Source organism: Sinocyclocheilus grahami, unplaced genomic scaffold (genome assembly GCF_001515645.1).
Source record: "Sinocyclocheilus grahami isolate Dianchi unplaced genomic scaffold, SAMN03320097.WGS_v1.1 scaffold3943.1, whole genome shotgun sequence".
NCBI classification, from domain to species: Eukaryota; Metazoa; Chordata; class Actinopteri; order Cypriniformes; family Cyprinidae; genus Sinocyclocheilus; species Sinocyclocheilus grahami.
Genome location: NW_015508973.1, coordinates 1,654 through 7,288, shown reverse-complemented (window position 1 = coordinate 7,288; position 5,635 = coordinate 1,654). Strand labels below are relative to the sequence as shown.

Sequence of the window (5,635 nt, the reverse complement as noted above, 5' to 3'; positions counted from 1 at the left end):
ATGTTTCCTGCAGACCGAACACAATAGATCAGCTTTGAGCACCAGGCTAATATTTGGCTGTACAAGAATGTATTTGGGAATCACGGAGAGCAAAACCCACCCTTTGGACACAGTAACCAACTGTGGGTGTTTGTCCTTTCAACTCCTTCAGGCTATAAAAGCAATAAAAACGTAAACAGTAAAGCAGCATGAGTGCCATGATTAAACTCCAGAAAGCTGGTTAACACTTACCAGAACAAGTAGACTTCGAGTGACCACATCAATGCGTCCCCTCGTTGGCACGGTCACGACCTCAATGCCACATGGAGTCCGGGATGGTTCAGCTGAAGCACTGACAGTCACATTGATAGGTCCTGCAGTGACAGACAGGAAGTGAGCAACACCTCATACACTTTTCTTAAATTTAGGGAACCAGACAATCAAATACAGACCGAGTACAGAAGCCGTAAACGCCCATTTAAAGGTCTTTCTCCCATTAGCACAGAGACCGAATGAAGGCGGCTCATTAATTGGTCCAAGAGTAAAGGCCAAGGAAGAAGCTGGAGTCACTTGAACCTGCCAACAAAACAATGCATATGAGTGCAGAAACACAAGACCTTCTCTATACAGATCCATTATATAAATAAAACCCATACCATGATGCACTTGGACAGATAGTTGAAGACCGTGGCCTTCAGCTCAAAAGACTCTCCACAGATGATGGAGTAAGGCAGGGAGAGCTCCAGGAAGAAGGGCTGGAAGACAGTCAGCTGAACTGGAGGAGCCAAGCCAAAACCTTTGGAGGACAGGCAGAACGCCTCCGTCTCCCATGTGGTGATGGTGTCAGGAACCTTCAGAGGAACTCTTGTGGATCCAGTGCCACTGAAGGACAGCAGAAAAGCGAAATAAGTGGAACAGTAGTAGTAAAAACTGTAGGCAAGTGGCTTTAGATGGAACAATATTCTTCACCAACTCCACTTGAGCAAGCTGCCAGATCAAGGTTTCTGGAAAGAAAGTCCTGACGGTCACGTCAAGGGAGTGTTTGACTCCAGCATTTTCTGCTTCCAGAGGAGCAGCAGCCGGAGCAGCAGCCAGAGCCTCAGCTGCACCAAAAGCAACTGCATCATTCCTTTCAAAGGCTAAAAGGAGCAATTAAGCATAAGTTCTTGCTTTCTGCATGCACTTTAGCTAGAAAGAATCAACAGCCCCCCTTTTTGCATTTATAAAAACAACAATTAACCAATCCACAGAGATAAACAAATAACCTCCCATAACCCAGTTCACCACGTCATGCAGAAATCATATTCAAGGAAAGAACAGCCTCTGTATAGGCCTACCTCCAGGGAAGTGGGGATTATAGTCATGGCACTGAAGGGCCAATACAGTGATATTTGTTGCGATCTTCATTCCCATGCTCTGTCAGAGTAAGACGTCAAAACATGGACTTAATCTGAGAGTATACGATTCATTGAGTGCATGGTCCTGAATTATTTTCTACCTTGAAGGTTGTGTAGGCATCACTTATAGGAACCGGTCGACGGGGTTGAAAACGTATACGAGGTTGAAAACTTATGCACTCTTGTTCGTCTTCAACACTATGGGTAAACTGATCGCATCGGGAGCAAGTCGAACAGCTGGGAACGTGAAGCAAATGTTAGTGCATTGTCAAATTAAAATGCACTAATGTTTGTTTACTAAAAGGGCTATAATGACCACCACATCATAATAGCTTAGGTTTGTCCAATAGACAACAGAACTCGATCAATAAATATTCCTGCACATGGATACCATTTTAGGACTCAAACGTCTTCCTGGCTCCATGATCCGGACGCTCTGATCAACAGCGCTGAGGCCACACAGGGATCCTGCTTGAGCAGAGACCGTCAAAGTGTTTTCCTCACCAGGAACGGCAGTAGCTGGAGAAAACTGCAGAGACACCTGCAACAAGAACCAGCTACTACGCTTAGGACACATCACTGCTTCCATGAAGTGAAAGATGCTAGTGCTCGTCACACCTCGTTTTGGAAACACATTTCGGTGTCAAAGGATGCACTAGCAGGAACTACATTCTCACTGGGCAGAACAGAGAAGGCCAGAATCTGCACTACTGGAGCCAGATCAACACGGACAGATAGGTGGAACAACACTGTTCCACTTGTGACTGTATCAAAAGCACTCATGGTGATCTTCTTAAATCCATGGAGAACAATCACTCCTCTGGATAAGACCTGACAAAAGAAACGGGTGCATAAATAGGTGCTGGACAGACCATTGAACTCATTGGAGGAAAACAAAACTGATGTCCACTCACCATATAGACGATGTCAGTACTGTAGCCGCCAGACTCTCCAACAAATGAATACTTCACGGTTATGGGAAACACAGCATCACACTTGAGTGGTTGCTCGAACTTTACTATACTCAGTGCACTAATCGTTGGGTTGTTGGAAGAACCAGGTTGGAGAAGCTGAATAACCCTCCTATCTGTAGCGAAGTATGCAGACTTGGAACTATAAACAATGGCTGGAGTGGCACTTGCCTGGAGAACAAATTAATTCAGGTACATGCAAGAAGTCATGATTTTATAAAAAATTTAGGTACATGCAAGAGAAGTCTTGATTTAAAAAAAAAAAAAGGGGAAAAAAAAAAAAGCTAATCTTACCACCAGATTCAGAGCCACTTTAGCAAGCTTAGCAGTGTTGAGGGAGAACGTGGCCAGTCCATTCTGGTTTGTGGTCAGATTCAGCAGCATTTTATTGGGCCAGCTGTTACCATCCAGCAGATACACCGCTGTGTTCATGATTGGAGTCCCATTGAAATGACCCACGGAGATCTGTTGGGAAAGACTGCGGTTCTGAAAGGGAACCAATGTGAAGGCTTCTGCAATGAAGGACAAACTTTTACTTGCCTTTCCATTAATCATTTCTCCAGGTTCAAAATAATCTGGGAGGGCCAAAAACTTGACCTTGCCGACTTCAAACGTAATGGCCACAGTTGCAGATTTTGACATCACTACATCTGGGGGAAAAAAAAATTATGCACGGAATAAAAAGTCAGCTTCCTCAGAACACTAGCCACTGGTTACAAGCAGCCCAGATCTCACCTGTTCCCTCCTCAGTGACATTCACAGTAACAGAAAATAAATCTTGCAGATTCTCAAATCTGGGGTTGAAAAAGAGTGACGTACTGATGGTGAGGGAGGCACAGCCAGTGACATTCATCTGGTAGCAGAGCAAAGATAAAAAAAAAAAATATATATATAAAAAAAAAAAAAAACACATTCAAGTCAAGCAAAAGCCCTATGCTGCACAGCAGGAGTCACATACCCTAGCGGTTTCATTCCGGCACTGACGGGTCAACTTCGGAACCACAACGTATGGACCACGACACACTTCCACCAACACTTGACCAGGTACAGGCTGCCCATATGTGTATCTGGGGAGCAGCACAAGGAACAAGATCAAAAACTGACAAGCCACAAGACGAGAGAATAAGAGTCACTCACTTGGCACAAGCCTCAACTTTCAGTCCCACATCTGCAATGCTGTACATCTGTGGTGTATTTATGGTCACATCAAACTTGGGCAAAACTAAACCAGAAACAAAACGCTTTACATTAAGACCTCAGATCTATTGTTGTACAGTTGCATACCATACACGACTTACCATATTTTTTCACCTCAAAAACTTGGGAGGTCATTCTCTCGCCAATAAAAGCTCTCAGTGTGTACATCCCAACCTGAGCTTCGGGGTTTAACTTGTGAGAAAGCTCCAATATCCACCCTGAGGTAACATTTGTCCACTGACCGATCCGGTTATTAAGATTGTCCTATAAAAACCAATTAACAGCTCAGGGGAGGGGGGGGGGAAATAAATAATTTAATGATATTTTTGTATATTAAAAATCAGCTCCATTCAACGACTTGCACAAGAGCAAGTTCTCACCTCTACTACCACCAAACTGTACTGTAAGACACAAAGAGTGTAATTATAGGCATTTAAAACTAAACATGCTCATGTAGCAACATTAATAGAAAAAAAAAAAAAAAACAATTGTAGTTGCACAGTAAGGGGCTCAAGTTTGTGCACTTGCAATTGTTCAGATCACTCAATATGAAAGATCAGGCCTTACCATTTGATCAAGAGGCACATATTTGTTATCCATGGTGACAACTCTGAAATTAACTGCAAAACGAGACTACAATAAACACTTCCATTCATTACACAATGCACTTGAAATGATCAGAACTTGCAATATAATGGGCTTTCTACAGCTGATATTTATCCAAACGTCATTTTTAGCGCACCCGTTTGTCCTGGATTATAGATGGGTTTGTCTGTTTGAATGAAAGTCAAAGGCAGGTAACGTCTGAACATGACTTTCCTCTCTTCAGTCACTTCGAAGCCCCTCCCTTTAACTTCCACCTGAAGCTTCTGCACAGATTCTCCATCTACTTGAGGAGCCTGTAGAGAAATGCCCATTTAACGTACAGCAAATCAGATGAAAATGTTTTTGTTTTTTTTTATCCACATCACAATGCACTTGAAATGATCAGAACTTGCAATATAATGGGCTTTCTACAGCTGATATTCAACCAAGCGTCATTTGTAGCTCACCCGCTTGTCCTGGATTATAGATGGGTTTGTCTGTTTGAATGAAAGTCAAAGGCAGGTAACGTCTGAACATGACTTTCCTCTCTTCAGTCACTTCGAAGCCCCTCCCTTTAACTTCCACCTGAAGCTTCTGCACAGATTCTCCATCTACTTGAGGAGCCTATAGAGAAATGCCCCTTTTAAATGTACAGCAAACCAGATGAAAATTTTTATTTTTATCCACATGACAGACCTGGAAACTAAAGCATCGGTGAAACGCCATCCGAGAGCTCTGCTGCACAAGTGGTGTGATCACATTTTTCTCATCAAGCAGAGAAATGGTCATTGTGAGTTTCTCTTGGGGTTTCAGAAGACTTGCACACAATGTGGCTTCAGAACCGGACTCAATCACTCCAGGAAACGTCACTATAAATAACCTGTGAAAACATAGGTTCAAAATCAGGTCAAAACATGGTTGAACGTTCACAGAAAGTGGCTGCCCATTTAAGAGCGCCAAGAGCATTAGACGCCAATGTAAAATTCCCCTAGTCTGACAAAACAATGCATTTTATACATTTACAGCAAAATCAGAGAACAGGCCGTTTTAGTTTAAAAATAAAGAACATTAATTAGAGTTACAAAATTATAATAGCCTATTTGAAAAATTGTTAGATAACTGGCTAGCTACCTGATGCTAACGTGAGGTAAGCTTTTAAACAAACTCCAAATATTTGTATTTAACCAACTAGTTAAGAATACTTGATGGAAAAAAGGATTTGATGTTCAGGACATAGTAACTACAGTAATTAAGCCATGCCCCCTGGGGGCGTATTACCCCACAGACTAGGTTTGAAAAAAATAAAGTCATTCTAAAAATATAATTGTATTTTTCTTAAGACATTCACTATCTACAGGCCTTTCTGTTGTCATATCATATAACTGATACTAACCAAACACTTTACTCTCTGCTGAAGATTAGATCATTTACGGGGAACCCATTTTCATCACCAGAGTAAGCTTCATGGGGAATACTTCTAAATCACTCTGGTCAACTTAGTCCATA

At 42.2% G+C, this 5,635-nt stretch overlaps 1 pseudogene; it reads right to left on the bottom strand.

The window, feature by feature from the left end:
- The window catches only part of LOC107576573 (alpha-2-macroglobulin-like protein 1), a 7,375-nt pseudogene extending 2,378 nt beyond the window's left edge, over positions 1-4,997 (bottom strand).
- Between the last annotated feature and the right edge of the window lie 638 nt (positions 4,998-5,635).